Below are 23,891 nucleotides of genomic sequence, written 5' to 3'. Positions count from 1 at the left end.
GTTTACTCCCTGTTCTCTCCTTCCCAGATGCCATGAAGTGAGCAGCTTTTTCTCCTTCATGCCTCCCACCAGGACATTGCTGTCTCCCCACGTACCTAAGCAATAGTCAGTCAACAGTGGACTGATACCTCTGAAACCATGGACCAAAACTGTTGTCCTGTAAGTTGTATATGTCTGATATTTTGGCCTAGCAACAGAAAGTCTGATTAACAATAAGATTAAGACATTACAAGACCATTTATACTGTAAGCTGATACAAACATCCGAAGGACTGGTTTCCCACTGTGAAATTTCTTCAGTCGCTCTTCACCCTTTGAATCTCAAGACAATGAATAAAAGCTATGATGCTTTATTCTCCTTTAAACCTGCTCTCAAGAAGCAAAAAAGACTTCGAGATCTGTCTTTGGGAAGTGCTGTCTGGAATTCTATCTGGAAAAGAGCAAGGGAAGCTCAGCTGAAAGAGAAGTATAATGAGCCACACTGCAGTGGCAACAGTGTTGTGAGCCACTGTCACAGGACACTCTGGACATACGTTGGCCATTCAGAGATACCTTTAAAGGACAGCTGTAGGCCTCCGAATGCTGCAGTCCCAGTCATTTCATGCCTAACTCTGGGGACGGGAAGGGGCAGGACTGTACTCTGAGTGAATGTTTCGCTCTCTCTCTCCTCTCTCCCCCCCATCCTGCCCTCCAGAGGGCAAACTTCAATCTTGGCAATAAAAAATGACAAGGTGGTGGATATTCCCAAAATATAGAAGCTCATAGGTGAAATTAATTACAATGATGATCAGCAAACCTTCTGTAGACACCAAATAGTAACCTTGGTGGCTTCATAGTCTCACTCCCAACTACTCGATTCTTCAATTGTTCATGAAACCTGCATATACTAAAGACATCCTACTGTGTTTTAGTAGGATGTCTTTAGTATAGTCCTCTACATGTACAAGTGTTTTGCAGATTTTGGCTGTGGATTATGATTTTCCAACTCCTGTAGACATCAGAGAAAGAGAATCACTGCAAAAGAAAGAAAACAAAATACAGCATATCGTGTTTAATAAAGCTCTTGTAATAGACAAAATTTTTCTATAAAATATAAACTATGCCTGAGGGATAATGAAAAATATTGGCAATATAAGTTTTAAAAAATTGAAAATAAGTGAGTACACTGGAATGTTATGTAGTGAGTTTTTCTCTGAAAAATATACAGAAAAGAAAGAAAAATTATACACAAAAACCTAACAAATATTAAGTAGATATGCTTATATATTGATAGCAAAATATTAGAACAAAGGAAAAGGAAAAATCAGGAGAAAGAAGGCAGTATTTGAAGATGTAATACATTCTCTGGAGTTGAAGGAAGAACAATCTTACTTTTAAAATCACCACAAAACGACAAGAAGGATGCAAGAAAACTTCCACATTTGGTAATGAGAAGAAATTTAAGGTCAGAAATTAAAGGAGAAAAAAATGCAGCTCTGGCAAATAGTTGCCAATAAAGATATGAGAATCATATATACAAAATTTGCAAAGAGTATAACCCATAATGTAATAATTTTCATATGTTGGAGGAAAAGAAAATCAAATAAAAATTATATGTGTCTTCTATTTGTGACTTAATGACTATAAAATAAAAATCAGATGCAAATTCAAATACAGAAATTTTAAAGCATAGAAAGCCAGAATTGTTTAAAACAGAAAGAAAATAATAGTGAAAGTCAAATAAATAAGAGATATAGTAACAACTGAAAAAAGGATGAACTAAAATGTGTAAAGATATTAATTTAAAGACATTACTAATCAACTATTTGGAGAAAGATTCCAGCAGCCTAAGAAATAAATTCAAATAAAAATATAAAATGCAAGAGGTAATCTGGTAAACAACAGAAAATTTAGAAAACAATAAAAGTGTAGTATGACAAACCACTTTAAAAAATATATTTAAAACCTAGAATAAATAAAATGACAAAATAAATAAAATGGCAACAGAAAAATAAAAAGTTGAATAAGACCGTAAAATTTAAGGAATTTCAAATATTAATTAAAAACTTAATTTTACTTTCCATGTTGTTGAAAAATTAGTTGTATTTATATCTTTTTTATGAATTTCGTATTAATAATCTGTATATTATACAATCTTCAATGCTATCATCTTTTGTTTATAATGATAGTGATATGTCCTTGTGTCTATAACTGAGAAATGAGTTATAAAATTAGAAAAAATGTTTAAGAATGCAATATAATTACAAAATCCAGGACGAAACATTAGCTAATTGAATTTTATGGTATATTAAAAAACTCTAAAGTGAACTTACTGTGATAATTTGCTAATCAACACTGTAGATTTCTACTAACGTAAAATACCAAATTAGATCTACAGAAAGCATTTTAGAAAAAATATAGTAATAGGAAAAATAAATGATATTTCCCAATCACAAGCTACTATAATGATAAAGGAGGAGCAGAGAGGGTGGTGATACAAAGAGAAAGGGATTAGAAAAAAAAAGAAACAAACTGTAGTGTGTATATGCAACCACTCCCCAAGATTACTGTAAACAGTACAAACTACAAACACGTAGCAATAAAATTAAAATTTTTTAAATTTAAAGAGTAAGTAAAAAATAATGTAAGGCTTTTATAAAATGCTACTTTTCTAGAAGGTATTTTCTTCCAACTGAGAAGCCAATAGAATCTATTTAGACAAATAAGAGAATCAAGCAAAAGGTGTAATTCAAGATAAATTTTAAAAATAAGGTGCACACATGTAACAGCAAAGGAATAGAAGATAAAATAGCAGAAGATATAACACAACACAATTATCTAGATAAATGTAATTTATATGAGAAAAAAGGAACTATGAAAATTAAAAATTAAGGAAGGTAAAGTAATATTTTAACAAATTTATGGTATTGGTGTTATTTTAATAAAAATTATTTTCAAATTAATCTAAAAATTATTATATCTCTATCATTTGTGTACAGCCAAATAATTTATTCTGAATGTCAAAACAGTAAAAATAAAATGGAGCTGGAAATGAACCTCAGTGGTAAACCACTTGCCTGGTATGCACAAAATCATCTGTGAACAAAGAATAAATACATAAAAGTAAAAATTAAATGAAACAAAATTTAAAATCCACAATTATATTAGTAAAAAATCAGAGAAAGGATATCATGAATATTTATGTATGTATTTTGAGGTTCATTATGGAGAAAAGAGAAATAAAGAACCTAAATAACAGAGTGAACCAGTGACACATGTGATATTAACACAAAATTATCATGTAACAGTAAGAAGAATAGAGTTATTCATGGGTGTTAGATTCTCTATATGGAAAAACAAGTACATTCTATAAAGAAATACATAACTGGAGGGTAATAAAACACATAACTAGATTAATCTTTAAAATTTAAGGATGAAGCTGGGCCTGGTGGCACACAACTGTTATCCCAGCACTTGGGAGGCTGAGACAGGAGGATCGCTGTGAGTTTGATACCAGCCTAGGCTGCATAGTTAGTTCCAGGTCAGTTGAACTACATAATGAGATCCTGTCTCAAAAAAATTTTTTTTAATTTAAAAATAAATTAAGTTTAACATTTAGTGGAAGAGTGGAGACAATGAAATCTGTTATACAATTTTATCTCTGATAAAATTAGATGCACATAAAACAACAAAAATTTCATAAAACAAAAGAATTACAAGCATATACATAAATCCATGAGCAGAGTAGGAATAAGAACTAGGGGTAAAGGCACCTGAATAAGAATAAAGAAGAGTGGTGTTTTACAGAGACAATATGTCACATAATTTCATAAGTAAAATCACTTGCTCCGGGCACTAAAGTTCAAAACCAAAGGTAGGGAAGAGTTCATTGGTATATACTGTTGAGATTTGGTTTTAGATGATTTTAGAAATTTGGTGAGTCATTCACAAGGATAATGAAAGGATTTATTATGTTTGATTAGCATTTAATCCTTTATATACAGAATTCATAAAACATGACTAATTCTTTTAGTTATCCCATAGGCTAGGAAATAAGACAGAAAGTCTGATGTGCTCTCAAACTCAGTGAGTGGCATGAATCAATTGACCTTTTCAAGTCCTTTTTCTGTTAGAAGAAACATACATGCTTACAAAATTTATAGGAATTAACCTCTCTGGACTGTAAGTAGGATAGTAATTGATTCAAACATTCACGCCTCTAATATCTGTGGCGCTTACAACAATTCAAATAAAAACCCCCCATACCATATATCTAAATATTTACAACTTAAAAGCAGCCTAAAATCTTGCTAAATATGCCTATTCTTCCACAATAATAAAGACCTTTTCAAAGACCATATGTAAATATGTGCAAAGCTACAATTTCAATCTAAGATTGAAAGTAGCAAAGGTGAGTGACTTTTACTATTATTGTTCATGTCAAGCATCTTGGAAAGTTTTGTTGTCGGGACTATATACTTTACATTAGCAAGTTTTTCTAATTGAAAGGTAAATGTGCTTTTGCCATTTCAAAAAATTTATATTACAGCTTATGGAAATGTGCATTAAGATTTACCCAAACTGTCACTTTCAATCTTTTGAACTTCCTAGGAAATGTACCAACTGTAGATTAAGGGATTACTGCTAGTTTCTTTTTCAATATTTTCCTTAAACATAAATGATGAAGTCACTGCAAAAGTGAGAAAAATAATGTCAAACAGAGCAAGTGTAACATGAGCAGCTATAACATGTTAAAGCTCCTTAGCATTACTCTGTGCTTCCTAATCTGTCATGAAAATAACTGCTTTTCCAAGCATATTCTTTTCTTGGTTTAACTTAATTTTTTCTGTGTGTGTTTTTGTGTGTGTTTTTCTAATTACTACCAAATAACCAGTGCAAAATAATATGCTCAAGCCCTATTCCCTGCTCATTCCTATTTAAGCATCATTCTTTGCTGAGCAACATGAAACAACTTCTGAACATCCTCATAGGCGGTAGGCAAAATCTTCCAAAGGGGAAAACTGGAAACTTTAAATTGTAGTTTGGCACATTGTCATTCTATGAAATACAACAAAAAGGAAGGAAAAATAAGTTTTTTTAGAACTGAAATGATACCCAAATGCTCAATACCAATAGAATAGGCTCTGTTTTTATTGAAGCAAATGCCAGAGTGATGGCTTTAAGTAGTGGGGTTTTGTTGTTGTTGTTGTTGTTTTCTTTCCAGATAATTCCATTTTCCTCACCCTTTCCAAAAGATCTCCAACATTAAGACCTCCTATTCCGTAAAAAAGTTATACAGATGTAAAAGCATGTAGTGAAAAGTCAAAAACAAAAAGTACCAAATCTGATACAGATGGGGATAATTAGTAAAAGAACAAATTGTTGCCAGAAATAAAAGGAAGTTGAGTAGGCAGATTTTTTTTTAAAGCCAAGCTTTGGAGGATCCATGGAAAGAGAAAATGTGTGCAACCCACACACCTTCTCTTTTTTCCTCATAGAATCCATGAAGCAAGACTCCATTACACAGAATATCTACTGGTTATAGTCATAATTCAGTTGATGTTTCCATAATGAATAGGATAGATTCTAATAAAGTTTACTAAATTAATCAGTTTGGCATTTCTATATATCTTTTAAGCCATTCCTGAATTTTAAACATGGCATCTGAACTCTTAGAGCAATTATTCCAAATGTCTGTATACGTTTCAGTCTACTTTCTGTGCCCAAATGCTAGTGTCTGATAGAGCATGATCACTTTTCTACAAATACTACTTCACTTATTTTTTCTTCAGAAGCAAATGTTTTCATGGGCTAAGAGTTTAAGGAGATAGTGATGCTTTTATAAATTGAACTCCACACCAAGATTTCATCCATATGATCAATAGTGATCAGCAACTGCTCTGTGTTAGACACAACAATGGATTCACATCTTTCCAGGGCTCTGTTCCTAGCCTTATGTTCCTAGCCCTTTAACTAGCACACAGGCTCTCTTTCTGATGATGAAAATGTCCCATGGCTTAGGAAAACTGTGTCCTAGACGTTTTCTGAACTTTATTTCTATTCTCAAGGTATTTGACTAATTGGTGAACAGAAAATTTCTCCAGTTGTACATTGCATTTTCATTGCTATTGCAACAGAGTGCAACTATTATAGACGGCTGAGTGAGGTAGAAATATAGGCAGTCAGTTAGAGCTAGGTCTTCAAGAGGGTCAGAACAAAGGTGAAACCCACCAGAACTGTGAGGAGAAAAATCTGCTGGAGACTGAGTCTCAAGATAAAGACAAGATGAGCAGATCTGCAGATTTGCTCAAAGAACAAACACTGGGCCTAATGAAATCTAGGTAGACATCAGTAACCCCAGTGGGTTACCGGAGACTTCTGAATTCACCATTTCCTAGAAGTCTTTGTTATTCCCATCTAACTGTGTTGCATGACTTATTTCCCAATTGGACCAGTCGTACCTAAGTGACTATACTTGTAATCTTACTTGTTAGTCATGGCTGTGGTCCACCTTTACCCATGGGGTTTCACCCCATGAAACTCCTCTGTAGAGTGGGGTCCCTGGCTACCCCTTTGGGTCCCGTCTTGCCTCTCACGAGCTATTCTATCAATAGGTACCTTCCTACTCTTAACCTCCATTGTTCTTAGAATTTATTCTTTGAATTTTAGAGAACACAAGCTCAGTGTATCAAATAAGTAACAGGTTAGGAGATATAATATTTCAGATTTCATACCCTGTATTTTTCCTGTATCACAACCTTTGAGGAAATGTAACATAAGGAAGAATACTAAGTGAACATAATTGTGCACATATCAACCAGAATTTTGGGGTCAAGATTCATGATTCAAAAGAAATTACACACCCTCATTCTATGAGTTATAAAAAATTAGATTTCTTTTCCCTTATTTCCTCTCCCCTCCCCTTCCCTCTTCCCCTTTAGCCATTTTCTTCCTATTTCACACTATTGATTATACCATTTGTTCTTCTGAAGCTATTGAGGTTTATCCTGGCTACAATATTCTTTTCCTTAAATACATTTGCTACTCATTAAATTGTCCATGTGTAATAACTCAAAATGATGAAGTTGCATTAATTTATGTTTAGGTAAATAAACCAGTCTTGGCTTTTCTTTATAGTTGGAACTGTAGCTAGACATTTAAAGTTTGATCTCACAAAAAAGTAGTGTCATTTATCAGGTTCACTAGAGGTTAATGAACAGCTAACATATCTGCATTTCAGTTCGGGACCAGGTTAAGTTTTCTGATATGTTTCCGCTTTGAATTTTATTCTTCCTTTTGTGATATCCGTCCCTTCTGTTACCTCTCTCACTGCTGAACACTTCCGCTCCCTTTTGGACACATTCTTCCTGCTCATTTTTATGACATTAAATTTAGGCCTGATGCATGTTGTTTGCTTAATCTTTAAGAATTGGGTGAAGAATAAATGAGGATTACAAAATGTTGATCTAGTGAACTCCTTAGATACAACCTTAGGGCAGTGAAACATTGTTCCTATTTTAATATTTTAACCTATTTAAATAGCTGAAACTATTGTTTAACCTCTTACCTCAATATTTCAGAATATTTAAAGTAAGCATTTTAACATCCAAAATCATTTGTTGATTTCTAAAATATTTTTCTATACCATGACCTTGATTATAATCTCAATAAATTTGCCATGGAAATAAAAACATTATTATTATTTAACATTGTTACTGGTAACAGACTATTGTATGTTTTTGAAAATATCAAACAGGAAAAACGTACATTAACATTCTTTTGGAATAGAGCTACAGTTGTTTTCAAAAATCATACAAAGATCAGGTTAGAAAAATTACTCTTTTCTTCAAAAACTTTTAGAATGTGTCCACTTTGTGTAAAAAAATGTAAAAATTTAAAATCAAAATACTAAAATCTACATATGCTTTCATTTCTGTAAACCAAACCTTCAGATTAATATTTAAACTTTGATATGTCTCTATTGTGTATGATAACCAAACTCTAGAACAAAATCACATGTCTCTCATTCCAGTTTCCAAACACAATGACAACTGACAAGTGGCTTTTATTCTATTTTAAAGTCCACTCCTACAGCATTCCAACATCAAGTTCTGCTTACTATTGGGAAAATTCCTTCCTGTCTAATGCAGGAAGTGTTCAGCTCTGACACATGCATGGCAAAGACATTGAGTTTGCAAAATAATGCAAAACCCACCAACTTTTTGGCCCAAGACTCCTGAACACTTTGTGTGCTCCCTGAAACTTGGCTTTTGCTGTACTCTTTAAAATCGCAGTCCTGACTAACTGCATTCCATGCCTAAAGAAGAGCTCTGACTGCAGGTAATTACTGGGCATCCTGGCTTTCTCTTCTCAGCACAAATTTGTTCTAAACAGGGACCTTGTGCACTTTTAGCTCCTCATTCCTCCGACAGGGGCAAGTTCAATTAACACTGCTCTTAACCTTTACTCTCTTGGATGTTTTAACATTTTGCATGCTTCATCTGTCACTTTAGATATTTCCATCCATCATGCTGAAATGACTAATAGAATGTTCAGATTTCTTGGGATATAAATGATATCTTCCCTATAGCAATTATTGTAGCCAGGCACTTTGTTCACAATGCACAGAAGCTGGTCGCAGTCAGTAGGACAAGCTGGTTATTTCCTTAGTAAAATCAGCCTCAGTCATTTATTGGTCCACAGCTTACAATGAGTAAATGATTTATAGTTGTATTATGATAGCCTTAATTATCTTTCAACTTTGAAAATGGAAGAGGTATTCTGTTTCAGGGGAATGAATTAAAAATATTAACCCACAGTACCCTTCTCTGGTGAAATGCTGTTTTCTGTGTAAATTAAAGGAAGCCAAAAACATTTCTCAAAATTTATTTTGAGATGTGGAGTGTGATTTCCATGCTTGCTCATTTAGGCCTGTCTGTAATTACTTTTTAGAATAATAGAAGACTGCAGAAGTGATATTGTTTAGTGTCAGAGGCTCGCTAAAAAAAAAAACCTTGTGGCTTCTACTAGATTTCTTAGAATATTGATATTTAGGTCATTGAGATGTCTTGTAAGAAACTAAACTACCCTGAAATCTCACTATTGAAGAAATCACATGGAGGGTCAAGAAATTCCCTTTTGAAAGAAAGGGGAAGACAAGGAGGAAGACAGAGGCCTAACCAACTTTATTTGTTTTAATACTTAAAGATTTCAGTTATCCCCGCTCAATTTCCAGATGTTCAGAATTACATGAACTGTCTTAAATGAGCCTCGGCCAAATTATAAATGCATATGGAAAAATCGATGATTGTTGTTATTTTGATCCATTCAGATTTTATTTCCAGGGAAGTGTTAATGCAGGGAGAGAGAGCTAGAGCACCTGTGATCCATGTATATGAATTTGAAATCATGAATTCTTGGAGAGATTCTTTATCCTATCTTCCTCATTTAATAATGTATTTGGAACCATCATTAGGTCACATTGTGAATTAGGTAAAACGTGTCCTATTGTACTCCCATGTCAAACGTCTGCTTATTCCCTGCTTGAGGCATTGTCTTCTCGATCTGCTACTGAACAGGTACCTGATGCTCCTCCTGGACTGCTTATCACCTTTCCAAATAAACACTACATCGGAAAGTATAAACTTAAATCTAGGTGAGCTTGTTTTGGTTCCTTTTCTACATTTACTCGTGCATAATAATTCCTAGTTGGTTAATTCTCTTGGGAATTATTCCTTCTTTGTACACATATCATTTAGTCTCCTCACCAATTCCACATGAGTTCGGAACTAGACTTTCTGTATTACTTCTCTCTGTCCTGCACACTCGCTCATGCCAACTTCTACACTCTAACAGGAGTCATTCTGAAAGACAGACATACTATCCTCCTCCCAACTCTCCCTTTCCCCTAACACACCCTCCGTACACGGGTACACATGAACACAAGTTTCTGTTTCAGAAAGTAGCCTACACTCTTCTTCACATTTGACATGATCCTGAATCAGTCCTTGATATTCTCTCTAGTCTTACTCTTTACTATCACCTTAAACTCAGCTAGTGTGTCCTAACCCATAAAATATCCATAGCTACTCAAACATAGTATGTTTATTCCTGTCTAAAGTTATCTTTCTGCTTTCTTGGATTTTTCTGCTCTATGAAACTCATGGAATATCTTTGCCTCTCCTCATATTTTTCACCCTTTCAATTTCCTCACATCTCTCTACACAGAACTAATGGGATTAAGACTTCCTGGACTCCCCTGCCTTATACAATGGTTCTAGTTCATTCCATAGAAAACGTAAGCACCTTAACATTAATGCCAATATTACGGTTTTGTTGTGTATCGTAATAAAACTTTGAGTGCCAGGAATGTGACATAGTCATGATCCTTTGTAATCCTGGTGCCCTAGACCAAAAAAGGCAAAAGTAGAAGGATACAAACAAGTGAGTGATTATTTTAGTGCACTATATTGAAATATGTATCTAACACAAAAGGTATGATTTTAATATAAAATATTTACTTTTAGTATATTAATAATATAATAGTTTTATCTTTGAATGAGACATATCAAAATGAACTTTTGTAGGATTATATCTTCAAAATTCTTTCCCTCTGTGCAAGTGGGCAAAAAGTTTTCAGCTTTCCCATGAGCTCATGTGTTTTTGTTAGCATTTCTGAATTATTCCTCTAACTACACTACTTGTTTATATAGTACTTCTCCTTTAAGGAAAGTATAATAATTATGTATAGCTGCAAATAGATTAATAGGATTTGGGGTGTTAATAGCATTTATAGAGCACTCAGTAATCATAGCTATATATTTTAACATGCTGATCTAATACATACCTTAGTAAAATGTCTCTTGTTAGTGGCAATAAAATAGGTCATTGCTTATGACTGGCTCCAAGTTTTTCCATTTCATTCAGTTACTTTACTGTTAGAAACAACTTGTCAAAATACAGGAGCATTTGCTGACACAACACTTTGTACCTGTAGATTCATAAGTTATATAAACTGGTGCAACTGTTGTATACTTTTAGATTAATATAATTTTAACTATTGATTTAGTTCTAAAAATAATAAAGCTTTTTTGTTTTTAAAACAGTAATATTTATTATTTGTAAAAATATATTGATTGTTTCTCATATAATCTGTTGAACATATTTCATATTTAAATATATTATTCTAATTGGGCATCTTGAGTGGTGAGAGATGGAAAGAGAACATGGAAAAGCAGGAATAAGTACTATACAGTGGTGCCTCAGCTCATGAGCTTAATTTGTTCCACAACTCTGGGGAACCTGAACTCTAGTCATGTTCATCAGCCAGTGTGGAGTTTGCCAAAGAAGTGAAGTTTTGAAGAATGCTTCTGTTCACAAACCAAATTGCTCCAAACAGAAGTGCTTGTGAACTAAAGTATTACTGTACTCACTCCAACCAGGATGGACTGAATCATATCTCTCCACAAATGACCTGAGAATTGTAGGTGTTGTTCAGTTGGGAAACAGAATCTTCACAGGACATCCTATCAAGATGAAAGAGCACAGTATGTAAACTCAAAGTTTCTGGTGTGGCTATTAACAAAGGCTGGAACAAGACAGGGCTAGTCCAGTGCAAGAGGGTATCAGCCTTCATGGATCACCAAAAATAAGACTACAGGCATATATATTAACATGGGAAATTAGAGGCCAATGACAAATTTTAACAAAGTTGAAGATCCTATTTAATTATAGCTATTGAATACATTTTTGACAAAGAAAGGGAATACCCAGTATAGAAAATGAAATGGTTTGATCTGATGCAATATTTCTCTAATAACCGATTTTATTCCAAAAGTGTAAGAGTCAGATTCTGGCATGGGTTAAAGCCCTTTAAAGTCCAAGAAGTGACTTTGAGATTATTATTAAGCTATAAGCTGGAATGACATTAGCAAGTATCCAGTAGGCAATGTAGGATGAGAAAAATGGAAGGAAAAGGAATGCTTATAACTAAACATGTCAATATAATTAGTTTTGATTAAAGTAGAATATTAAAATTATACTTTATTTGGATCATCTTCATTTTTCTTTATCCTTAGTAAGTATTTATTTTGAAAAAGTTAGACGCAATTTATACACGGCTGTAGGGAGTCACTGAGGTTAGAAGTCATACGGCCAAATCACTGTTGATGCCAGGAAAGCCTCTCCACAGCGCAACATATGCTTATAGACAAGATATGGGAATAGAGTCTAGGTGTGGATGGTGATCCTTGGTATCTTTTATTCACTTTCATAATATATGTCAATCAGATAGGAGAGTGTCCTTTGATCTTCTTAAACATCAACTACAATCAGTGCCATTATGAAATGAGAGCCATTATTATCTTTCATAGGCCTTCTGACCACGTTTTTTAATAATGTTTTTTTACACATGGAACTACACATTTTTTTTTACACATAACAAGTGTCTTTGTTACTTTTCTCTCATTGCTGAGACAAAATACCCAACACCCAGCGCTAAACGAGGAAAGGTTTATTTAGCTCACAGTTTGTAGAGGTTTTAGTCCATAATGGGCTAGCTCCAAGGCAGGGTGGTGTGGCAGAGGGGCATTGCAGGGAGAAACACTTCACGACTTCACGGCAGGCAGAAGTCAACAAGAAAGTGGCAAATAAGTAACCTTTTCAGTCCCTTATATGCTACCTTAAGGGCAGGTAACAATCACACCCTTAATCATAGCACCCTGAACCCTATCACTACACCACAAGTCAATCTGCATTCTAGGTCCAGCCACCTCTGAAAAGCCTTACCTGTCACTGCGTGAGACTTTGGGGGAAAAACTAGACACAAGCTGCAACAGCCAAGGCTTATAAATAGTTAGACTGATCTTGACATATATCTGTGCTACCAATGATGTTTGCTAAGTAAGCCTTTGACAAATATTTGTTGAATTATTAATTATATCGTATAGATTAGTGTCAATTTTGTCAGTTACACATCAATCAATGGCATAGTCGCATTCACTGGTACTGGTAAACTACGAAGTGGTACTACAAATTTCACATGTCCAAGACCTGTTCTAATTTAACTTTAACCACTACAGCACCTTCATAAGACCCTTTCCATTTTAATTAGAAACAACTTTATCTTTCAAAATATATGATTCTGGATCCAGTTCTTTTCTTTTAAGATCAGATTTTTCTCTTTCTATTTTATTATATCCCATACTTATTTTTATTATATTTTATAAGAATAATGATAGAATTTAACACCAGTACATATGTAATATTCTTCCCAAACAAATGACTATGAATTAAATCAAGCATGTAATTTAGAGAAATCATAAGGTTGCCAGAGAAACTATCAATATGCCAAATGTGCACAATCCTACCACATTCATGACCATGTTTCTCATTTAATAGTGCACACATATGTGTAAAAACATACCCCCCACATATATACACAATGCATATTTTCTACAATACAATATATACTTTGGTATAATAAAACAGTGCAGTATTGTTTCCTCTCTATGCTACCTACTCTTGGCGTAGCCATTGAGTTTGATCCTCAGAACCTAAATCATATCATAAATTTCTCCTCTTCTAAGTCTTAATGGCTACCTTCAGTGGTGGAGGTGATTTACTCATGAGTAGAATATTGATGGCTATCATCAAATATCCATCTCACAAAGTTAAGATGAGAGAAATGAAAGACAAGATGTTAAATGTTATGTGTATCAGTTAGAGTCCCTTGGGAAAAGATTACATATAGAGTCGGCCAAAAAAACGTATATACACTTCAAGAAAATAAAAATAGCATCTTTCTTAACAGATGCTGTCGCCCTCATGGGGGACCATAAAGGATGTCATATATCACATAAAATCCACTACGCTGCTACCTTTTACAGAAGAAATTGAAAATAAATGTGGAGCAATCTCAATGACCAAGATTACCAAAGCATCAGCTTGCCATAGTGGCTACTACTGAGCATCTCTTATAATTGTAGAAGCCAAAGGTAACTTGATTTAGTCTTATGATGTATATACACACATATGTATACACACACACACACACACACACACACACACACACACACACACAAGGTTTTGAGGATCCTGTCCAAGTTTGAAGGCCTGAAACTCATTGCAGACTGGTGAAAGTCCTTTTCAGAAAGCTAAAGGAGCAGAAGACTGAGGCTGGAAACTTGAAGGAACTGGGGGAACACTTCCCAAGGGAATGGCAAAGATCAAAACTTTTCAGAAGAAAAAAGGAATGCACCAATCAACTCAATGAGAGGGCAAAAGAAAAAAAAAAGGAAAAGTGTTTTCTTTCCCTTTTCAGTCCATCCAGGCTAAGAATCTATTACTTGATGCCACTTTCATTCAGTTCAGCTTTCCCTTCTCAGTTTATGCACGTCAGTGGCCCACACACACCCAGAATTGGGCTCCACTGATCCATTAGGCATTGATACGTGTGCTCACATTATGTGACTCAACTGTTTTCACTATAGTTAAAACTTTATTAAAATGCAATGAGAAAGTTGTAATGTGTTGACTTGGATATCCTTCCTACTTTTGCTCCATCTACCTCTTACTGATCTCCCCTTTTCTCAGTCCTCTAGAAACATACTGGCTTCCACCCTGTTCCTTAACCATGCCACATTTATTTCCATCCCAAAACTTGGAACTTGGTTTTCTTTTTGCCTGGAAATGTCTTCCCTAAAATTATCCACATGGCTCATTCCTTTATTTTTTCAGGACTTGACTTAAATGTCACCTTCTTAGACAGGTCTTCCCTGGCTTAATTTTTGTGTCTCTCCTGGCATTTCATAGCCACATTTACCCCTTTATTTTTTCTGTGGTTAATTTTTCCATAAATTTGCATATATTTTCCTTATGTAAATTTGTATATGACTCTCAACAGAAAGAAAATTACAGAGGGACAGGGAGGTTTGTTAATTTTGATCGCTGCAGTAGACCACCACAAATTGAAACAATACCTGACTCACAACAAGTAACCAATAAATAATTGCCAGAGGAAAGAGTGAATATTAGGAAAGTGTTTCACCACCACTCATTTGGTTGCAACATACAAGATAATGGTAACTCCTTTGGTTCATCCAAAAAGCTTTGACAAGACTAATGCCACTGTTCAGGGAGCACATGTGGACTCCAGACGGCCTGCGGATTATTTTCCTTACCTTTTCTCAACCTCATCACTCCTCACCTTTCCTCTCCTTTTCCCCATTCTTCCTACAAATAAAATTTCATAATTGAATTCTATTCAGTGTAAGGTTCACAAAAATAAGCTTAAAAATCTTTCAGGGTAATTACTTCTACTCTCCTGGAAACTATTGAAATCTTTACCTTGAATATCCAAAAAGTCAACATCTAGGTAAACATTATCCTCTTTGAAGTATTTCTGAATAGCTAGCATCTGTGACTACTAAAAACTGAATGAACAAAAAGCACAATGGACAAGGAGAAAAGTGTACTAACATGTTAAGTACATAATTTCTACCATGTATAGTTTCCATATTGTATAAAAAAAGAATAACATTGTAATACAGTAAAAAATCTGTGTTTTGTTATATCACAGATCCAATTACACTATCCACTGTATCATATATCTGGCATAATATAGATCCCAAAATACAATGTAATTCTTCAAGGGTAAAACAGATTTTTCCAAATTAGACTTGATTATACATTACATATGCCGCTAAGTTTCCTCATTTTCAACTCTTTGCAGCATTGGGGTGGCAGTGCCTATACACTGATTATATTGCTATTATTTCAAACATCTTATCATATCCCCTCAGCATTTGAAACACAAGAGAATGGACCTAACATGGAATATTCTTTTTTTAAGAGTAAGAGTGGGGCTGGGGATTTAGCTCAGTGGTTCCGCCGCCTGCTGCCTTGCAAGCACAAGGACCCAAGTTCGATCCCAGGTACAAAAAAAAAAAAAAAAAAAAAAAAAAAAAAAAAAAAAAAAAAAGCTTCTGTCAAAGAAATAAGGAAGGGGGACCAGAAAGTGGGTTGTCCACACTTCTATCATGGAATATTCTTAGCTTCAATGATGACAAGGGACTCCATTACACAGTGAGCAAAATTAAAGAATGAACTACTTGTTTAATATGATTTCAACAGCTGTAAAGAAATGACCCTTAGAACATAATATTAGTAATAATAATAATAATAATACCAAATAGTAGTCATAATGTAATCATAAAAAGTAAGAACAGATGACTTTAAATAGCCTTATATGTGTCACTGATCGTAGTATTTTGCATTCAGCTACTCACTAGAGGAGTAAATGTTTGGAGTAACTGACTCCTACAGGAATACATATCAAATTTGAAGAGTTCTAAAGATCCATTGCTGTTACATTAGTCAAGAAAATATTCACTGTTGTCTTTATCTTCACCATCATATAGGAAAAAAATTATTTATTCCATTAAAACATAAGTGAAAGTTAGAAAGCAAGAAATTAGGAGAAAAATGATAACGGAAAAATATAAATATCTCATAAGATAAATACCCTTAGAAGAACTAAGGAGTATTGAATAACTTACTATAGCACCCCGGACATTGTATGAGACCCTTTACATAATGATTTCATTTAATTTACGCAGTGTCCTGTGTGGTTGGAATCCATCATCATCTTTGTAATGAAGAGAAACATTTTCAATTTAATATGCTGGCCAAGTTTATATAGTTAATATTTAAATATCAGCCCCAGATACCTAATCTTGGCAGTTTAAGATTGCTCTTACATTCCAGTGTATAAACTATGAGCACTTTTAGCCATTTTATTGACATATTTTTGTTCTTAGTGTATTGCCCCAAGTCTAGGTGCAGTAAAACTTTACAATGCAAAAAGACTAGGAAGTTGTCCTTGGGGAAAACCAAGAAGGAGAGAATAGGGTCAATAACTTTTTCAGTGATTGATTGTAGAAAGGAAGAAGAAAAAAGCTGGATGATACCTCAAATGATACATTTTGTGGACAAAATCAAACAAAAAAAAAGACTTTTCGACTCAGAAAACTAAAAATAGAAGTTTCATTCAACCCAGCTATTCCCCTTCTACGTACCTTCCCAGAAGAGTTAAAGACATCGCATTACAGTGGCATGTGGATACCCGTGTTTATGGCAGCATAATTCACAATAGCTAAATGTTGGAAGTGATCTATTATATCCATAAACAGATGGATGGATAAAGCAAATGGGGTATTTATACCACAAATGGAGTACTGCTCTTCCATAGAGATAAGTTTGAGTTGTTTGTACAAAAACTGGATGCACCTGGGACAATAATATTAAGTGAAACCAATCAGATGTACAAATTTAAAGATTTCTCTTATGCAAGAAACCCAAAATATAAATAAAGAAGGAAATAAAAGACAGATAACAGGAACTAGGTAGATAGATCTCATGCAAAGGGAAAGGGACCAAGAGATGGAGGGGGGGTGAATCAAAGGAAGAAGGAGATTAAAAATGAATTAAGATGTGTTATATACTTATACTGACTTCCCACAAGGAATGTAATCATTATCTACAACGAACATGTACTAATAAAACAATTAAAATAGAAAAAAAGCAAAATATCTCCATATTTTTGTTTTAATTCCTATTGGTTAACATACAAAATGTTACTATATTTCTCGTATTACTTGTACATGCACTTGAAAATACAGTTTAGATCATGTGTGGAAAGAAGATCATGACAGAATACCCATGTGACAATAATTCAGTTCCTTACTTATGGTCATGAAGGGCCCTGTATGTTTCTATTTTTGTCCCTAGTATAAATTATAATTGTACACAGTAGATTTAGTGAAAAGATTTAAAAGGATTGCAGCTTAAACATTTTTAAGTTTCTCATGAACGTAATTTATAAAACCAAATTCTGTTAGTACTTGATTACATTTCACTAAAAATTATTTTAAAAACATACATTAAGATTTATTTCAGTATTTTAGAATATTCAAGTTAGGCTGAAAATCATTGAGTGCGTTATTGCTTGGAATTATTCTCTATTAATACATAGGCAATATGTCTCCCTGGAAACTAGCTTTGTTCTATGTTTGAATTCGAATCTTGTGGTCACATGCATGTAGGAATTACCTAACAAGTGCATTTTTTAACATGAAATTTTCTCAAATGGGAACCTCTAATAATACAATCTGCTTGGTGACAAACTATGAAACTGAGAGTATAACAGATGTTAAAAGTTCTTTGACTCCATTTTTTTCAGTGACATCAACAACAATCAGCATTGACTTAATTGAGATTTAATATTTATGGATCATAACATGAAGGAAACTTGCCTGTTACACACTAGTTTTCTTCCAGTCTGGAATTTCAGAGGCATTGTAAGGTAGTTAATGGTGTTACATGAAGCTTTCAGATGGAGCACTGGAATTTTAAAACAGTATGAAAGGCAATTTTTGATAAGTAATATACTGTAATATGCCTTTTAAATGTTGCATGAACTTTTAAGTCTTTCTTGGAAGATTCCCAAGTTATTACAATAAGACAAATCTGTTCTTTCTTTGGGGAATATTTCTGGGGAAAATAGCTTAGTTTGATTTTCATGGAAAAAGTACCTACATAGTAGTGCTGCTGTTCAAATTATGTTACATTGCTTTTTGTGGTTTTTTTGAAGTAAATGAACAGGTTTCTGTAAACATCATGATTTGACTGCTTCTAGAAGTTAGAAAGAGGCAGTGTGTAAGTCATGACGTACATGGGCTTTACATAAGAGATTTTACCATTTCTCAAGCCAGATATAGCTTTTTCATCAACAAATGGAACAAAAACTCTCCAGTCAAAGCCTCAGAGAGAAGAAATATAACTCATGTAAGTGAATTCTTTGTATGTTACTTTTGATTTTACATATCTAATGCTACTAAAATTTACTATTATCAAGCATTCAAGTTATCCATAGTATCTTGGAGAGCAGAATTACCACATGAGGGATGTACTGAAAGGGATGATTGTAAAGGAGAATGGAAGGGAATTTCTGCACAGGCTATTTTGATTTCATGGCAAATAACATTTATACAACATGTACACGTGAGTTAGATCACAAATGATTTTCATTTTGAACTTTGAGTACTTTCATAAACAGAAAATAAATCAAGAAAGATGAGCAGTAACTTTGTTACTTTGTGCTAAGACATCACTTATTAATCCACAGTATAATTGTAATTTTCCAGTAGGCTTCTACTCACACACGTTATTCTCGTCTCGATTTTCTGTATAATTCCTTGGTCTTTGAATATATTAATTTGGATTATATTAGTCTACTATCTGTATCTGTTTAGTAAGAATTTTGGTTACTTTCTAGTCATACCAAGAACCCATATACAGCCTTTTGAAATGTACTCCTAATTGTTTTTACAGTTGCTTGTTCAGCTATGTAAGAGAGTAACTAATATAGTACATTCCTACGAGTCTGTCTGAGGGTCCTTTTTTATGCACGTATATCCGAACTCTCAATCAGTGATGAATAAAGATAATAAGAAAAAGATAAAGAAAGAAGGAATGCGGGAAACTCAGGTAGAGCTTATTTGGGGGGATATTGAACTAACCGGCAAAGTGAAATTCCAAAGTCCACCTCACAATGTTCCAAATAAAGATCTTCAATCCAGATATTAGATGCAATTACTGAAATGCTCAAAATCATTTAAAACAAGCAACGAAAGGAAATAAGGAAACTTCGTCTGACCTCCTATGAAACAGACTCAACTTCTGCTTCTGTATGCTCTTTTGCGCTTATCTCTAGAGTAACAGTGACACCACTGCTCAAAGGTAGGGCTCAGTGTGAGTGAGAATGAACACTTTACATCAAATCTCACCGACTGGTCTGTCATGTGGTGAACAGCTAGGAATGCATCTTGACATCTTGCTTTGCAGAACAGCAATAACTTCTCACCACCCGTCATACAAGATGTCTTGTCACCTACTCTGGCCATTCCCAGCAGTCAGTAGTCAATGTCTCTGTGATAACGTTCTGCCTGAAGTGTGGTTCATCAGACTTGCAGGACAACAAACTGTCTTGTGGCTCAGATAGCAGATAGGTTGCCTAAAATGAAATTTACATCTGCTATTCACACTCTGTTAGGAGATAAAAGAATTAAAACAGGTTGATAATAAAAAGGTAAATGGGCAATAAAGATCATCTTTACCTCAGGGTCTTACGTACATAATCCATTGGCCTATATGCACTTGGACAAAAATGAACATAAAATTGCAAAAAAAAAAATTAATGACATCATTGGCTTAGATAAAGAGAAGCTAAGAAAAATCAAGAAACTTCAAATAATAATTTTGAATTTACTAGAATTATTGTAGCAAATTAACCAAATATAGATAAAAATCAAATTCATTCAATATTTTCCTCTAAGCAGGAACAATTAGTAAAAGAACTGTGCTTTGCATTCATTAATATATTGGTTAGGGAAGAAAATATAAACCTTGAATTCAAGGGCAGTGGTATTGACATATAATATATTATATTATTATATGTATAATTCTTCATTCCTTTAATTGTTTGTAAGTGATTGATGGCCATATTTGAATGAATAGCTGCATAATTATGAGAAGCTTCATTTTCTTTCATTTTCTCAAATTAGTGTCTTCATTATCCAACTGATTCTGAAGCGATCATCGATTGCTTCAGTTTAGCAAAAGACAATCAAAAATTATCCTTTAATTTTTTTTTCAATACTGAGAAATTAACCTTGTGACACTTCACCACTGAGCTGTATCCTTGGCCCTTTTTATTGTTTTATCATTTATTTTGAGACAGACTTTTCCTAAGTTGTTCAGACTGACCTCAAATTTAGGATTCTCCTGCCTCAGCTGGATTTCTGAGCAAGTACCACCCTGCCCCACCAACCCTGTTGTTTTGAAAGTAATATCCACTATAATCAAAATATAAATCTAGTGAACATTATATTTGAATAACAAGCATGATAAAATTCATGTGTATTATAATGAGGAATGTTTCAAATAAAATTAACAGTATGGCTAAGAAATTTAATGAAATCTCATATTTATCATGAAATTAGAAATGCAAACCAGCAAAGCATTTTTGCAGATGAGTTTTTTTGTTTATTTCAGGTCAAATATAAGGTTCTTTGAAAATTCTCACTTGATCTTAGATTTACAAACAAAGGTCAATCACAAATAATGAAAATTGTATGCATATTTTATATTGCAGTTACATTTTTCCTATATGTTTAGAGCACAAACTTAAACATCTTGATGGATTCTTTATAAGCACTTACATATGGTGTCATTGTGATATTTTTCCAAAACAGTGTCAATTCGATTGGCTTAAGAAAAGCCCAGGGTATTCATGAAAGCACACTTCGGAGGGTGGCAGGGTGGGTCATGCAGCACAACCTTGGTTACTATATATGACCTCTGGCCCACTCCTTTCTGACACATTTCTCTTGCTCTGCTTCCTTGCCACCATAAGCTAGGTATCTTTGCTCCATGATGACTCTGCCTTGGACTCAGTCAGCCATGGATTGGACCCCCTGAAACTGTGAACCAAGTTAAACCTCTCCTCTCTTAAGTAATGGGTGACTGGTGACAGGTCCTAGTAATAGGAAAGCTAATTTGTATAGTCACAATATAAATTACTCAATTGAAAATATTAACTGAAATGGTACTGCAGTTAATCCAGGTCAAATTTCAAATGTAATTTTTAATTTTATAAAAATTTCAAAATTTCTGTAGAAAAACACACATGCACAAACTACACTCAAAAGTTATGAAGTTATGGCTCTCTTGGCCACTAAAGGATTTTAAGAACCAGTCAGGGAGTGTGGGTCTTGTGTGTGTGTGTGTGTGTGTGTGTGTGTGTGTGTGTGTGATTTTTGGACACTTTCCCCAGCTATAATTTCCAAAAGTTAAGTTAAAATTACAAGCCAAGCTGAGCAAGGAAAATATTTTTTCATTGCTCTTCTATTCCTTTTCTAGTCACCATGCTACAGGAGAACTGGGTAGCAAGAAAAAGAGCACAGCCTTCACTGTTGCCTATATAATCCAAGTGGTAATTTTCCTTGGGGGTGAAATTTCAAATGCTTGCTACTAATTCCCTGGTAGCGCTTTTGTTATCACCTTGGAAATCTCTCCACCAGGCACCACTGCCACCTTGTAGTTCCTGAAACAACAAATCCCCTAGCACTGCGTTTACATCATACAGCCCCTCACTCTGAGCTTCTTGACCCTACATGTGGGTATCTGAAATTGCATTCATATGAAAGAATTTTGTCCTTTTTTTATTTCCATACACTCTCCAGTTTATGCCTAAATGAACTGAAAATCCTATCAGGTGGTGCCTAAATAGGTAGACACCATTGTCTATTCCCTGGACCTTGGAGAGCCATGGTTAGGTCTCCAAAGTATCCCCTCAGAACAGTCTTCAGAACATTTCTCAGACTTGAATTAGAGAGTAAGAATTTAGGTACACAATGATCCATAACATAGCAGTACTTACATGCTCAGCAAATACAACATAGATTATTCTAGTACTTCTGGATAGAATATGTACCTAGTTCCTAGAACTAAGTTTGCTGAAGTGTAGAGGACGTAGGTAGAATCCATTTTAACCATATGCTAGGTACTTAGAAAGACAGAAAGTCATAGCAGTGCATACATATACACACAGTACACACACACACACACACACACACACACATATTCTAAACATTATTTTCTACTAGAGATATTTTTCATATTAATGCCTTGATATGCATTCCTCATGGTTCATAACACTTAACAATTTTTATTTTAAAAACTATATAGATTCACTTTTTTACCTTATACACACTTTATTTACTGGAAAATAAGCTGATATTTTTAAATCACAGTCTTTTCTCCTGACTTTAAAATATTCACCCCTAATGGAAATTATATGAAAGTGCCACAGATGAAATGAAGGACAAAGAGACAATTTCTTCATGGCCAAGACCAAGGTCATTTTGGGCTAATTAAAGACAAACTATTACTAATGCAATAAAGGATGTTTCATCTTTAAAAAACATTAATTCTGTTTGTTTTTTTGTTTTTTTTTTTTTGCACTATATTTCAATTGCTTTTTCCCTCCTCACTCACAGCTAGGATAATTAGACCTGTCAAAATGTAGAAAATCCTGGGAAAAAATATCCCAGGAAACTGCTCCTGAGATGTGGCAGTCTTTGCTGGACGTTTCCAGTGAGCAGAATTTTTCGCATTTCAGAGTAAAGGACGTGTGTTTCCACAGTATCATTCCTTGTGTTTATCTTTCCACTTTCATTTTCCAGCTTGTTTCACAAAGCAACTACTGAAATGTATTTTGGATGCTTTCATTAGCTATGTTTTCCAAACGTTGGGTTAAAATAGTAAGCTGAGCTGAGCGAGCAGCCTTTCGGCATTTTATTGGGCACCGGGGTCAGCGATTGCCCTTCCCCCTCCCCTTGCCCCTGCGCCTGCGCAGAGCATCCCCTGGACAGTTACCCTGACGTCTGGCCTTGGTTACTTGTTTGCAGGCCATGCATCTGTGCCTTTGGAATCTGAGGCCTTGCCTTCATTTTAGGGCAGCCAAAACTCCAAAGGTTATCTCTTACCTGTTCTTTTCCCTTTTTTATTCCCTTGTGCTTTTCTTTTTCTTTGCCTTTTGAATTCCTGAGTAAAACATGAACTCCTTATGTGTTTGGTTGTCAATAGCTGACACTACAAAAAGTACACAGGGAAGAGATTTTAGAGGTCCTGAACTCATCTCTACCTCCAAACTGACGGACTGTGATGTTGGAAAACAGAAATTCGTTCCCTCAGCTCCGATATTTTGATCTACATAATGAGGTCCGTTAGAAGACTGTGTGTGGAGAAAACAGTTGATACATAAGGGAGAACTCTGAAAAGCCTGAACTCCTG

The 23,891-nt window shown here is 34.4% G+C and overlaps 1 long non-coding RNA gene across 1 annotated transcript in view; it reads left to right on the top strand.

The window, feature by feature from the left end:
• The first annotated feature begins 8,224 nt into the window (after positions 1-8,224).
• LOC117287475 overlaps positions 8,225-23,891 on the top strand; it is a 61,453-nt gene continuing 45,786 nt past the window's right edge. Inside the window, exon 1 of the long non-coding RNA XR_004518770.1 lies at positions 8,225-8,318. This is a non-coding gene — a long non-coding RNA (uncharacterized LOC117287475). The remainder of the gene's footprint in view (positions 8,319-23,891) is intronic.

This window comes from Fukomys damarensis, unplaced genomic scaffold, assembly GCF_012274545.1.
Source record: "Fukomys damarensis isolate Sample0158 unplaced genomic scaffold, DMR_v1.0_HiC HiC_scaffold_24, whole genome shotgun sequence".
Taxonomy (NCBI): Eukaryota; Metazoa; Chordata; class Mammalia; order Rodentia; family Bathyergidae; genus Fukomys; species Fukomys damarensis.
Note: the sequence above shows the minus strand (reverse complement) of the source record. Positions and strands in the feature narration are given on the sequence as shown.